Source organism: Mauremys reevesii, linkage group 9, assembly GCF_016161935.1.
Source record: "Mauremys reevesii isolate NIE-2019 linkage group 9, ASM1616193v1, whole genome shotgun sequence".
NCBI lineage: Eukaryota > Metazoa > Chordata > Testudines > Geoemydidae > Mauremys > Mauremys reevesii.
This window is the reverse complement of record NC_052631.1, coordinates 18,480,614-18,495,998: the sequence shown is the minus strand read 5'-3', so window position 1 is coordinate 18,495,998 and position 15,385 is coordinate 18,480,614. Positions and strand designations below refer to the sequence as shown.

Here is a 15,385-nt window from a genome sequence, read left to right as displayed (position 1 = left end):
CAGCTGTTCCTGACTGGAGTTCTCAAATGACCCTTTCCACAAATATGTCGATCAGGAACATTGCAAGGCAACATTCAGCATTTTGAGATCTACAGTAAGGTTAAAGGTTTTGTCAAAGAACACAGAACAAAACAAGGTATTGGAGCTCTGCACTTCTCCGGGACTGAGAAGTTGAAAATGAGGATTTACAGTACAAATCCTATTGTGTGATATATACTCTTGAAACTTGAAAACCATGAATAAAAGCACATACCTCAAAACCACCTTGTTTCACCGTCTGTGCATTGCTCTTGTTCCAGTCCTCTGGCACTGAAGGTTCAACTTGAAAACTCCAGCTTTATATTGAACTCCTATCAGTTTATTGCATTATTTGTTAACTAGTCTATCAGTGGAAGGTACATACATACTCAGAGGCAGATTGTAAAATCTCTTTGCACTGAAAATGGTTGCCATGGATATTGCATGTATATTGCAGCCAGAGAATGGCTAGTTAATTAATAATCATTTTCTCTGAGATATCACTCATGTCACTGTACACAAGCAGAAGAGTAGCAACAACCTGATGACAACACCTATTATCAGGTGACATCCCTGCAGTTTTTTGCTGCACCATTCAATTTGTTTTCACCTAACTTCATTTTTCTTATCTGTTATTTCTGCCTTCATTACATTATAAACCACTTAGTGTTCCATAAATGGAAAAAGCTATTTAAAAATCACACTGTAAAAGTGTGTGAGGTCATACCTTTTATCGGACCAACTTGGTGAGAGAGACAAGCTTTCCAGTTCCTCGCGTCTGGGGATGGTACTCAGACTAAGCTATGTTCAAAATCAAACAGATAGTTTAGCATAAGTAGTTAGCACATATATTAAGGAACCGTTCAAGAGGAAGTGGCACGGTTAACACCCCGTTAGTCATAGGACAAAAAATGGGGGGGAGGTTAATGGGTTACAGATTGTGTCTTTACTAAGACTATGATTTTTAGTGTCAAGCAAAATTTTGAACTTAAGTTCCCAGGCTCTGTTGTGCCTCTAACCTATTTATGCGAATCTATCTGTTTGATCTTGTATTTAGCCGCATCACTCGGAGTACCTTTCCCCAGGCCTGAGGAAGAGCTTTGTGTAGCTCCAAAGCTTGTCTCTCACACCGACAGAAGCTGGTAAAAGATAAGACCTCACCTACCTTGTCTCTCTGATAGTCTGCGGCCAACATGGCTACAACGCTGCATACAATGCTGCAAAGCTAATAAGATTTTGACCATTAAAACTTTTTCAGGAATCATCTGTAAAGTAATTATTGACATTACTATTAATATTATAGCAGTAAGAAGACAATATATATCCAAAGAGTGAGAAAAAGATGAAAGCTTACGGGGGGAAAAAGCACTAAAATGTTTGTAGGGGGACACAGTTTTACCTGTTTTTCTTACTGAGAAGACATGTGAAGGTTTTTTGTTTTCCCCCCTCTACAGAAGCCTCACTTTGAAATCAAATGCCTGTTCTAGTCTGTTAAAACATACGTTGCAGTGCATACTGACTGCAGTCCACATTGCAAATTAAAATGTGTTATTTAATCAGTCTATTGAACATTCCACCTCCTAGTGGCAACCACTGAAAAGTGAAGCCCGAATGGAACGTTTCTCTTTCTCTTTTCTTTAAGTATCAGAGGGGTAGCCGTGTTAGTCTGGATCTGTAAAAGCAGCAAAGAGTCCTGTGGCATATGCATCCGACGAAGTGGGTATTCACCCACGAAAGCTCATGCTCCAATACATCTGTTAGTCTATAAGGTGCCACAGGACTCTTTGCTTCTTTTCTTTAAGTGCTGGCTAGTGAAAATCAATCGTACACGTACAGCATTGTGGTGCTCCAGTAGTGATCCATCTCAATCTAAAAGTGTCAGCACTCACACGGATTCACTGTTTTTGAAAAGCAGCCTATTTTAATCATTCAACTGTCTTGCCCTCTCTCTCTCTCTCTGTGTATTCTAACTCACTTCCTGTGTATTAGTTGTATAAGCTCAGTGAAGGTGGTTCTAATGTGCACCTCGCAACAACATCACAATATGGCATTTCAAAGCAGTTTTGTTTGGGTTAGTAAAAATGCAACTTTTTGCTCTGCTTTGGGGCATAACAGTTGGATTTTTGTTCTCTATATCTGTTTGGCTGTGTAACTTAATTTTAGCTGAACGTGGATTGATCCTGCAAGATTCTGAGAACTCTGGTCCCAATCCACCAAAGCACACAAGCATGTGCTTAACTTTAAGCATGTCAGTGGTCCCACTGCAGTCAATTTAAGCCTATGACTAAGTGCTTTCCTGACTTGGAACAGAGTGCTAGTAACTTGCAGGATCAATTTCCTGGAGAACATTTTCCAAGCCATTTGAGGGCATGAGCAACACAGCAGGAACTGAAAAAAAGAGGACTTGAAAGAGGGCTAACCAATCAGAATCCCCAGCAGAGTATATTTCCATAAATCTACAGAGTGTAATAGAAGCCAGGACTTCAGGTTGAGATGCACTGTTGAGCTGCAGGAATGGGAAGATTACAGATAGAGATAGACTGAGACAGTAAAAAACCCTGAGAAATCAGTGAAGCTGCGAACTGGAACAACATGGACTCTGCTGTGCCCTAATTTGGTTTTAGGGAATTAAGAGTTGATCATTCAGTGACTGGAACTGTTGGAACTTTGTGAGTATATCTAGAGTAGGAAAATAGGCTGTGTTTCAAAATGTATTAGCTCGCATGCTTTAACTAACACATTTTTAAAAACTAGTGTAAACAGCTTTAAACACCTTTACAAACCTGTCAGCTGGCTATGGTCCAAGCTAGGGTTGCATTTACTCAAATACCTCCAACAGCAACTACTTGGGTGTTGCAACACATTTGGATGAAGATGAATGGCTACTGGAGTGCCACTTTGATCAATAATGTGGTAGATATGACTGATACCCTTTAATGTATATTGTGCCTGCCAAATTACTCACTGTAGCACTAGCTGTAACACTGAAACAAACACTGGGAGCTTGATTCAGCAGAGCGAGTGTTAATGTGCTGTCAAGGCTCATGAGAAAGGAAGATGGCTAACCACTTTCCTACAGTCAGTCCTGAAGAATCCCATGTTCAGTGACCTCATCGCAGGAGCACAGACAAGAGAAGAAAGCTTTGTCTGGGTTCTGCATATATGACAATTAACTCTGTTGTCAACAGCAGAATCTAGTCCCCACCCGTTTTCTGCATCACCAGTCAGGTCCTCTGTGTCATTTCAAAATCAGCAGAAGATTTTTCTTTGTCTAGATACTCATTTTATATGTGTGTTTGGAGCAAGGGACATGTTACCAGATTTACCCATTACTTTGGGAGTATGCTCATTTATTCGGATTACTCTTCTGGGGAAGGGGATTCTGTAATTCTATCACTGTACTGCTTGTGTCACTTGTGTTTTCATATGGCACCTTAGAGACTAACAAGTTTATTTGAGCATAAGCTTTAGTGGGCTACAGCCCATTTCTTTGGATGCATAGAATGGAACATATATTGAGGAGATATATATACACATACAGAGAGCATGGAAAGGTGGGAGTTGTCTTGCCAACTCTGAGAGGCCAATTAAGTAAGAGGAAAAAACTTTTGATGTGATAATCAAGATAGCCCAGTACAGACCCTTTGATAAGAAGTGTACTGGCACATTACAAACATTGAATCTATCTCCCCTTGTAAATATTCTCACACTTATCAAACTGTCTGTACTGGGCTATCTTGATTATCACATCAAAAGTTTTTTCCTCTTACTTAATCGGCCTCTCAGAGTTGGTAAGACAACTCCCACCTTTTCATGCTCTCTGTATATATCTCCTCAATATATGTTCCATTCTATGCACCCGATGAAGCGGGCTGTAGGCCACGAAAGTTTATGCTCAAATAAATGTGTTAGTGTTTAAGGTGCCACATGTACTCCTGTTCTTTTTGCGGATACAGACTAACACGGCTGTTACTCTGAAACCTGTGTTTTCATATGGAGCTCTACTTCTCCCTCCTGCAAGTCCCCTCCCAATGGAGCTATCCTGCAGGACCTAGGTTCCCCAGGGCTGGGTTTCTCCAGCCCCCAAACTGGATGAACACTCACACACACATTATCAGAGCAAGTCTGAGCGGACCGGGTCAATCAGCACTGTCAAGCTGACCCCTTATATGTCTCTGGACTCACGGGGCTGGATGAAGCAGCACTTTCAAGTTGACTCTCCTTATATGCCCTTGGGCTCCATGGACTGGGTCAAGCAGCACTTTCAAGCTGTTACCCTTATGCATCCCAGATTCATCACGTCCCTATCCCCACGCTCACAACACAATTGTACTGGCAGTAACCTGCTTGATGAGCAAACCCCATAGTATTTTGGGTGCTGCAGGGATCTTTAGCTCAGGTAAAAGAAGCATTGCTGTAGAGTGAATGGGGGAAGCTAAAAACACAAAAAGTAAAGTTCAGCAAGAGAGAGAGAAGCAATCAACTTAACCATAAAATTATGTATTGACTAATAGTGATAACTACACAAGGAGGCTAAACCAACATTATTAAAGATTAATACCTAAGGTAGAAAGGAAAACAAAGGGAGGGAGGGGAATCTCACCGCTCCCTGAAGCTTGAACTTTGAACTGGTCGGGATTCCCAGATGATGATGGTAGCTGAGGGCAGGAGACAGGCAGAGTTCCCAGCACGATCAGTCAGGAGAATATGGAGTCCCAGTGGAACTGAGGAATAATTTGGATCTAAGCATCAGAACACTGACTGGAGGGTGAGTGGGGATTTTTGTAGATAAATTACAATACTTGAAGGGAGAACACTAGATTTGTTTATAGGTAAGCTGATGATTCAAGGGTTTTCTTTAGGCTAGACAATAGGAGCTGATCACTCTTGGGGATGGGTGGTGTTTTCTTCTAGGGAGCTCACAATCAACTAGGCTGCTTCACTATTTGGCTATCAATTAAGGATTCATTACTAGAATTGGTCTGCTATTGGAACTCAACGTGTAGGTTATATGAATGACTACATTACTGGCAATGGACAAGATTCATCCCTGCTGTAACTCCACCGCCTTCAGGATGACTTATATTGAACATGAATTTGGCCCAAAGAGTTTAATGATAAGTTGGAAAATTAATGAGGAAGATGCAGGAAAACTGGTTCAGGACTCCTGGGAGCCTCTTGATAAAATTCCACCATCAAATTGAAGGGAAGGTGATGTTGCTGTTTCTGATGGACTCTCTCTCGACACTGCTCAATCATCCCTGTCAGAGAGAATTTATTCCTGTGTTTCATTAAAAAAAAAACACTTCTGGAAGTGCAAATTCATAGATTCCAAGGCCAAAAGGGACCATTGTGATCATCTGACCTCTGGTATAACACAGGTCATAGAACTTCCCCCAAAGAGTTAATATGAGCCTTTCATAATGAGTAGATTGCATCAAAGGGGTGGTATTTTCAAAACGTCTCCCACACTCTCATACTGTACACTCAGGAGAGCATATAAAACAGAGTATCAAGTATCAAAGTGCAGATACAGACTAACACGGCTGCTACTCTGAAAAAAGTGCAGCTTGACTTCTTTGCCCAGACAGGGAGTGCTGCTATCCTCTTTGGTTGTGGTTATGAGAGTGTGTTTGCCGGGGGCGGAGGGATAGATTCCCAGTGATCACACACCCCTGGCTGTGAGCACATGCCTCTGGACATGAGGTCTACCATAGCCTAAAAGAAAATGTTTCTTTGTGGGATCCCCTTTTTAGCACCTTGGCAGCACATCAGAGACATTTAAATGTGCAGCTTGTACTGTGCCTTATTTGGCGAGCTGTAATTAGGTGCCCTCTTGCTTTAGGCCAACAGAAGCAACAATGCGTCACTGGAGAACTGAAAACCATTCGATCGGAAACACTCTGATTGCTACTTCTCACTTTCATTCCCCTCTAGATGCCCAAACTTTTGTTTGTTTTAGCAAAAAAGGGTGTGGATGTGTGAGGGGAGATGGCAGGAGAAAGGAGAAATAATAGAAACGGTGAGAAGCAGAGGAGGTAGAGGGGAAAATAAAATGGGTGAACTCTGAGCCAGAGAAAGATTGAGAGGATACAGTGACAAAGACACTCAAAGGGTTTATGGTACAGGAAAATCATCACTTGGCTTTGCAACACTTAACAATTGCTCCTGATGCCCAGTAAAGAGCCCACTGAATTGCAGCCCGGACCAAAAAAGACTTTAAGGGTTTGTCTACAGTAGAAATTTTGTTGGTAAAACTTGTGTCAGTCTGTGAAAAAAACACCTGAATGACAAAAGCTATGGTGTGGACAGTGCTATGTCAGCGGGAGACACTCTCCTACCACCCACCGCTTGGAAAGGTGGTTTAATTATGTTGGCAGCAGAGCTCTCTCCCACTGGCATATAGCAGCTACATGGGAGACCTTAGAGTGGCACAGCTGCAGCAGTACATAGTACAGTCCATAGTATAGACATAGCCTAAGAAAGAGACTGAGGATTTGTCTATATGGGAAGTTATACCAGTATAAGGTTAGATGTGGATTCATACCACTATAGTTACTCCTGTGGACACTGTCATTTGGAATAAAAGCAGCCTTTGGTCAGTTTCTTTAATTAACTTCCAAAGTAAATTAAGCTAAACCAAAAAATAGGCCACTTATATTCCAAATGACTGTCCACAGGAGAAATTATACTAGTAATTATAATGCCAGTAAATTGCTTTGTTTAGACAAGGCTTGAAAAACAGTGTTAAGGAAAACCCTTTGGGACAAGAAGAAAACTGTGAGGACTTACCCAAGTAGAGTGAAGATTTAGTAGATACTAGCAACTATTAGAGATCTCAGCCATCCTGAAAATGTGCTCAGATGAGGGAATTTTCAAGTCACAAGAACTGCAGAGAATCAAGAGAAAGAGACCAGGACATAGAACTACATTGGGGGAAAGTAAAGACACAGGGCTAGATCCTCAGCTATAGCTGAGATACAATCAGTAGGGTAGGAGAAGAGGGGCAAAACTGACCAAACCAACCATGTGCTCCTCCAATCCTAGGGGCTCGAAATCAGCATAAATGAGAGAAGACATCTGTGTTTTATGAGAGCCACCTAACCAGATTACCTTGTCCTGCCCCTCTGCCAATACAGACCTTTGATTAAATAATTAGTACTGATCTGTGTGCTTATTGGGGGCAACCCCACAGTGGAGGAGGAATATGGGTTACAGGGCTGTGGGTAATTTTGACCTGTCCTTCCTGGTCAGGTGACTGAGCTAAAAGCTACGATACAAAGAGCTCAGTAGTGATTAAAAATGACATGGTGTTCAAACTACTGTAAAAGGCAATATAATTAGTATAGATCTTTGTCCATTTAAACTACTATACAACCTGAACCTGTAGGTTACATAATACATTCATTTTAGTTAAAGCTGCTAGGCTGATTATAGCAATTATTTAGGAATACAGATGGTTATGTTGTGAATTATAGATACATAAATACTGTTGGCCGGAGTGGTTAGTCAAAAAAGAATTGGTGTCTTGAAGATTGTTTCCGTTAGGAGGAGCAATTGATGCTGGAGTCAGGTATTTCTCTAATTCAATCCTATTTATTTACAAAGAATGTACAAAGTCCTTTTTCCCAGAACACCATAGAAATCAATCAAGAAACAGTTTATTTGCTCACTGTACGAAGCCCCTTTCCAGCTAGCACTCTACCCAAAAGCTCCGTCTCAGGGTCATACAACAAATGCTTCTCTGGGGTTCCTTGCTATGTTCATGGCATACACAGTGAGAAATTAGATAAAACATATAATAGTTTTGGTGGAAGGTTGAAATGTATGCTATTTCTTAGAATTCAACAACACATATTAACCCTAAACAGAGAGGTACAACTCAACCTACCTTATTCTAGGCTGACTCTCCACAGTCTCTGATCACACACTTCCTGCTAAAGCCCCCTAGCCTGCAAGCAGGACCAGGAAAACCATCACAAGTTTAAGTGATAGCTTTTAATGTTAACACCATTTTCAATACTCCATACTTCTGTGTTGTTTTATCTGCTTCTCTCTCACACAGAGCTTGATCCAGTATTATCTAGCTCCTGTGTTTGCATTCAATCCCCAGTCAAATCCTTCTGCCCACAGCTCAGATTCCTGAACAGTCTTGCATGTAGCCTATGTTTTGGCTGGCACCTATTGTTTCAGCTATCTATTCACAAAGGAGCTTAATTGCCTCTTACAGCTGGCTTTCATTCAGGGTAAATGTCACACCCACCAAGTTCAATAAGGTTTCACCCAACCCCCAGAACAAACCCCCAACATTAATAAATTGTGAATCAGGCCCCAGAAACTGAGATTGGCTTAAAAATCATGCTGTATCTGGGGGTGGGGAATAGGTTTAAGCATTTAGGATGTACTTGGGTCAAAGTTTTTAACCTTTTCTCCCCAACCATGAGGGTTGAGATACTTAATTCTTCTTTTATAATAAAAGCTAAGTCTCACCTCACAAGATGTATCCAGAAGATACGACTTCAAGAAAAGCAGCAAATTTTGTGAGATAATATTCACAAGAGTTGGCAACTCTAAAAGGACTTGCTTTGATTTAACAAAAACTGGTGCTTAAATAGCACTTGGTACATGTCTTAGTAAATCTTAATTTCAAGGATCTTTGTGAATCATAATTACGCAAGCTACTGTATATTTTCTGGTGACTATTGCCCCAAACCTGAAATAACAAGCTGTGTCCCAGGCCCTCCCCCACTTTTGGAGTAAGGGAAAGACGTTTCTGACTGAATCCTTTTGGTGAAGTCACTGCTCTGACCCTTTGCATTTTTTCCTCAAAGCTCCATAGCTTACTTTTTTCTCTGACTTTCCTCATCCTTGCTGCAGATGGTCCTCCAGCAGCACCTGTGCTTGCTGCTACTGAGAAGGAAACAAAGCAGATACAAAGCCCTTATTAACTGATTCTCAGCCATTTATTAGTAGTAGCATTAATAATAATTTTCATTACTTTAAAATTCTTCAGGAGTGACAAATATTTGATGAAAAATAATTTTAAAATATGCAAATGTTTGGTAAGCCAGTGGAACAACGGTATTTTTAATACACAGCAGTTGAAAGACATTAAGTGTAAGTGCCAGGACTCAGTCTTTTTTCCTGTCTCTCTAATATTTAGTAAGCACCCAGGAGGCAGCATGGTCAGGAGAAAAGGCACAGCAAAGATTTTAACTACATGAGCAGTCAGCTCACACTTAGGCTTGGTTTACATTAGTAATTTATGTCAGTATAATAACATCACTCAGGGGCGTGGAAAATCCATACCTGAGCAACGCAGTTATACCAACCTACCCCTGGTGTAGAAAGTGCTATGTCAACGGGAGAGCGTCTCCTGTCTACATAGCTACTGCCCAACAGGATAAGCTGCCCCATCAGCATAGGTAATGTCTTCACTGAAGTGCTAAAGGGCTGCAGCGCACTGCTGTAAGCGTAGACAAGCCCAGACTGATCAAGCTGCTGGAAACCTCTAGTTCAGTGGTTCTCAACCAGCGGTCCAGGGTCCCCTGGGGGGGGCACAAGCAAGTTTCAGGGGGGCTGCCATGCAGGGCAGAAAGCCAAAGCCCCACCGCAGGGGGCTGAAGCTTGGGCCCCCGAGCCCTGCCATCTAGTCTGAAGCTGAAGCCTGAGCTTCATGGGGGCCCCTGTGGTGTGAGGCTCCAAACAATTGCCCTGCTTGCTACCCCATAACACTGGTCCTGGGTTTTATACACAGAAAACCAGTTGTTGTGGCACTGGTGGGCCATGGAGTTTTTAATAGCATGGGGGGGGGGAAGGGGTCTCAGAACGAAAAAGGTTGAGAACCTCTGCTCTAGTTCAGACTGGGTATGTTCGAAGGCTCACCACCTATTAGTATAGTCACTCTCATAGCGACAGTCTTATTGACATGGTCACCACTGTACTCATAACAGCTATCGTAGTACTTGCCTCCACCGAGGTTCCTCTCTTCAGCATAGACTGTACACATGAATTACTGCCCACCCTACACATTCAAAAACCATGAGATTATTTTAATGATTTGAAGATTTCTAAGCCAATCAAGTGGTGCTTTTATTTGCCTTCTGTTTTTTGATCCTTTAAGGTACTATTCAGGTTACATTTTCAAGGTTGTCTCTGCAAGCATGAGGGCTAGAAACTTTTGTTTTATTAATTTATTAAATGAACACTGAGATTCTCATGTAATCATTTATCTCCAGGAGCTGGGAGTTTAAATAAAACATCAGAGCTGGTAACACTGCAAATATTATTGAGTAATATCAGCATATCATGGCCTAAACAGGGACTTTGAGAACTATTGGTACAAAGGTCTTTTTGCCTATGCCCAGGCACAAAAAGGGCCAGATCTTCAACTGATATCGATCAACATAAATCCATTCACTTCAGTGGAGCTGCACCCATTTACACCAGCTGAGGACCTTGTTTAGAATGTTCACAGCACACTTACATACCAGCTTCTGAATTGTCCTGGATTTGAATCAATTTTCACTTTCTACAGAGTCACAGTTACAGGGCTAGGTGCACCTCTTAGCCCATCCCCTCAGGTATGAGGCCTCATTCCTTTACCTCCTTAGGGTGGAATCCTTATCCTGTGATTCTCCTACTCTTACACCAAGTCCTGCCCTACAGTACCTTGTGGATCCACCATGCTTACCCCACCAGGTCCAGCTGGGTTTGGGCACTTACAGTTCTTCAGAAGCTTGTGGTCAGCAGTGAAATCAGTGACCTACAACACCCTTCTCAAACCAAATTTAGGAACCAAACATAAGAAAAAAAGCGTTATTAAAACAATAAAAGATCTACATGTGTACCCTACCTATAGTCCTAAATCGGCCTGTCTTATCTCAGATCCCCATCCTCTGGGGGTCTGGGTCTCTGTTTGAACCACTTAATTCCCTTTTATGTCTCTCCCCTATCTTTCAGGAAATACCTCTCAATCCAGCCTAAGTCCTTGGTTCTCCTGTGCTTTCTGAGACAGGTTAAACCAGTTCAGCCATCTCAAAAGGACTTGGAGTGACATTCAAATCAGGAGTCCTGGGTGTTTGCAGAGAGGCTGGGCTATTGTTCTTCCCTTTCTGCCTGGGTGCTTCTCCTGACAATCCTGCAATAGAATTAACTCTGTATACGCACACAGCCAACATTACAATAATCCAGTCAACATACTGTATTTGTTTAAAGTGAATTTAGTGATATTGTATTATACCACTGATTGCTACAGTTTCAAGCTCAACAGAGTGAAAATCACTACTGGTCCTTGTCTCCAATTTGGACTCTAGGAACACAAAGATCAAGGGCAGCGACCACAAACATGCTCACAAGTACAAATTGTTATTTGTAGTAAAGTTACAATTATCCATGCATATATAAAAAAATGCAAGAGGTATAACTGTAGTCAGACTCACATCCTCAAAGCTATTCCAGGGTCTGATGGATCTTTCACCAGATAATCATCAGTAGAAGAATGATTCCTGTTGGGGTTTCCCATGGGTCTTCCCACTTTGTACCCAACCAGGGAACTCTTTATATTGTAATTCTGACTACACATAACATCTTATGTACATGCATGAAGGTGTCAACCCTCTTTTCCTTACCTGTACTTCCACACACCATGAATATTGGCATTCCCTTTTTTCATAGTTCTTATTCTCCTTAGCATCTATGCACATGTAACCTGTGGTCAGGACAGACATTCAAAGATGTTACAATCAGGCATCTCTTGGTCTTGGACAATATATTACAGTCTATTGTGATCTACTTTTCTGTAACTTTGTGACCTTATTCCTATGTCATCCATGTGCAGCATTTTTAAGCCTATGGCTTAGTATGGCGAAGCTAATATCTTACAGGTCTCAGCCTGTGTAGGCCTTGTGTTTCAGCCATGCTTTACTTATACAACTAAGATAAATGAATAATAAAATAAACTAAATGGCTGTACCCCCCTCTTAAAGCCTGGCTTATTCATTCTTGAGCAGTTCAAGTGTTACACTTTCCATATAATGAATCTCTCAGTGCAAGTATAGTCTTATATGAATTATTTGCTATAGGAGGTATCAGCCCATTTTTTCATTTTCAGACTCTCCGCCCAATCCCTTCTCTCTCATACAGAGCTGCTGTACTTTGGATTCAAACTACAGCAACTCTAATATTAAATGCCTCAGACTCTCACAGTAGCCACTATAATGAGCAAATTGGGGAGGGGAAAATGTTCTATTGACAATATGCAATAGCTACCAGCCAACAATATTCTCTTCATCAAATGCTTGCTGGGTGACTGAGGCTCTGAACCCAGCATGCCAGCTAAATGGTCTTGCAACTTATGTGGCTTCATGCTGCAGCTGAGTCTCTGATCAGAATGTCACAGGCTGTGGCGAGCTGGAGCAGTGGGCCAGAAACAGAAGCAGAAAAATCCGGATAACACAGAGATGGATAAAGAATGAAAAGGGAAATAAACTCAGACCAGAAAAGCAGACTAATGAAAGTTCAAACTAAAAACCGAGCCTGAAAATGCCATACAAGCATACAGACAGACAGAGACTAAAACACAGGTGAAATGACATAGATCTCAGAAATGGACGCAAGGGGGGCTGAAGAAAAAAATGGGTTTTACAGTCATGTCACAGGGTATTCAGAATGAAACCTAGTATATATATTCTAGGACAATATATATATATATATATATATATATATGTATATATATATATATATATATATATATATATATTTGGGGACGGGGGGTATCTAAAAGTGCTCATCAATCAAGTCTGTCTTTTTCATTTTTTTCCTTCACATTTTTCTACCTTGTCCTAGAATTTTTCTTTCCTCAAAAAGAGGAGTTTATGATACATTAAATAGAGGGGAAAGGTGTCTTTTAAAAGCCAGCTTGCTTTCATATACAAAAGGTGTTTGCTGTGATTGACACCAAATTGCATAACAGAAACATAGACCAGCAAAAATAAAGTTATTGCTCTTAGCTGTAGAATTCACTAACATTTAAAAAAAAAGAAAAGAAAAGAAAAAAAGTTGTATTAACAGTTTATTTTCACTTTTCAAAGCAACGCCTACGCCCTTCTTATGTACACTACTGCTAGCCTCATTCATCAGGGGTAATCCTAGGGAAGAACAATCAATACTTGTTCCCTTTTGTGTGTATGTTTGGGTAAGGGTTATAAAGACCCACCTAAAGAGACTCCAAGAAAGAAATCGTTAATGCCAACTATCAGGAATAGAAAAACCTGAACAAAATGTTAACTAATGTGCCAATGAATGGCATTGAAACAGTTGCTGGGGTTTTTATGGACTCGTTATTTATAACAACAATATAATGTGCCCCCACAGTATATGTTTGAGGAGATTGTGGCTACTCAAACTAGACACCATACATATTTTGTATAGCTCAAGACTGGAGCCTTTCCAATGTAAAGTATGTAGGGGGCACTTTGTTCATACGGTGGGTTGGTGCTGGATTCTCTTACTTAACACAGAGGAAATAAGGAGCTGACCTGGAACTCTTTTAAGAGGAATCAGGGTTTGATCAATTATAAAAGTCATCCTACAAAGAGGAGAACAAACAGGAGTGGGAGAATGGGAAAGGCTAACCCAGACCTAAGGCAATGTGGCAAGTATTTTTTATGGTCACCTGTATACAAGTGGCAACCCTGTTTTGGGGGAAGTTCCCATATACCTCAAATTAGTATGATACTGGCTACAGTAACTGGTCCCTAGGGACCTAATAAATTGGGAAGTATTTATTTTTAGAGTCTGTATTGTTTCATTAAGAGCATTTACTGAATGAAGTGATTTGATCTATTATTAACCCTTTAGAGTGGACAGTGTGGTGTCAGCAGTTTCAGAAATCCTGGCTCTGAACAAGGAGTGGACAGGCCACCTGTGAAAAATTGCCCCTTAACTTCAGTTTAAAGGATTTCTGTTTCACAAACGTAATGAGGAATGCTGGAGTGGCGGTCCTTATTCCGAGCAATGGCCTCTATCCTAAAGCCACTCCAGGAATACATGGATACCCTCAGAACAAAACAAGAGTTTTACTGGGAAATAAACCCACAAAACTCTCTCATTACCTTGGTACTGGATCTATTATGGATGGGGACCAGAATAAACCTTTAACTGTACAGGCTTCAAATGTCAAAAGTCAGTTAACTGCTATAATCGTTCATGTAATATAACCAAGATTCCTCTTCTCCTTTACAGAAATAGCCATTAGGTTTGGCCTTTGGAAAGGCTTTTCCATAAACTCATGGTTATCCAGTTGGTTGGCTGAACCTGCCTTCTCTATTGTAGAAAAGTCTGGCTTGGTCTGGCTCTCACTTTCAAGGTAGTTATGATCTTCTGATCTAAACCAGTTCAACTCCTCATCATACAGTCCTTATGGTAGTGGGGGGCAGCTACTGTTGCTACATGTTAGATACAGCCATTTGCACTATAGCTTACATCAAAGACTTGATTTGTGTTTCCCCCTTGAAAAACTCCACCTTCATGCCATCCTCCACAAGTTAGGGTGACAATTGTGGGCCATATCCTACCACATGCCCACATACATAACCCAGCTCAGACCAAACAAAATTGATTGGCTTACATTTGTAATAAAAAAAATTCACATAAATTCAGATATTCACCAAAGAGGAGCTCTTTGGGTGTCCTGCACATGGAAAATGCCCAACAGTTCACTCTTCTTCTCTTCTAGGTGTACCAGCAGTGCAACTTTCAGAAAGGAGCCCTGTACTCTTACATAAAGCTAAGAGCATATTTGATTAGTCTAGTTATAACAAATAAAAACGTATGTCTGTTTAGAGGTAGGGAGACTAAGGGCATGTCTACACATACGACGATGCTGCAGCATGTCTCGTGAAGTCTGCCTATGCCTGATGGGAGAGAGCTCTCCCATTGGCATAATAAAACCACCTCCGTGTGTGGTGGTAGCAGCTCTCTCACCGACATTGTGCTGTCCACACTGGCACTTATGTCAGTGCAACATCTGTCACCCAAGTGGATGGTTTATTCACACCCCTGAGCGACATAAGTTACGCCAACATAAGCGCTCGTGTAGACATAGCCTAAGGCACAAGCCAAAAAAACAAATTATAATTAAGCAATACTAATTATGAATTAATAATGATGTGTTTATTTTGAAATTTTATGGCTTTGCTAAAAAAAATTTATCAGGCCCTTTATGAATGTTTAGATTTGTTTATTTATAAATTTTATTTAATACAAAGAAAAAGAAAGAAAACAGTTCAATGTCTAGTTGGCAGCCGGCATCAAACAGCGTCAGTCTGGGGCCAGTTTTGTTCAATATCTTTATTAATGATCTGGA

The 15,385-nt window shown here is 41.0% G+C and overlaps 1 protein-coding gene and 1 long non-coding RNA gene across 3 annotated transcripts in view; both read right to left on the bottom strand.

Moving 5' to 3' along the window:
• SI (sucrase-isomaltase) overlaps window positions 1-4,958 on the bottom strand; it is a 200,409-nt gene extending 195,451 nt beyond the window's left edge. The window contains exon 1 of one of the 2 annotated variants that reach the window (XM_039488204.1): window positions 4,622-4,958. The gene's annotated coding sequence lies outside the window, so the exon portion shown is untranslated. Of the gene's footprint in view, window positions 1-253; window positions 448-4,621 lie in introns of those variants that run through there. The other variant, XM_039488205.1, reaches the window with a different exon arrangement.
• Window positions 4,959-5,114: 156 nt separating this feature from the next.
• On the bottom strand, window positions 5,115-11,785 carry LOC120371853. Its single transcript, XR_005584614.1, has 5 exons — window positions 11,649-11,785; window positions 10,988-11,158; window positions 8,863-8,928; window positions 6,811-6,907; window positions 5,115-5,279 (listed from the first exon to the last, which is right to left on the bottom strand). It is a non-coding gene; the product is annotated as an uncharacterized LOC120371853 (long non-coding RNA).
• Between the last annotated feature and the right edge of the window lie 3,600 nt (window positions 11,786-15,385).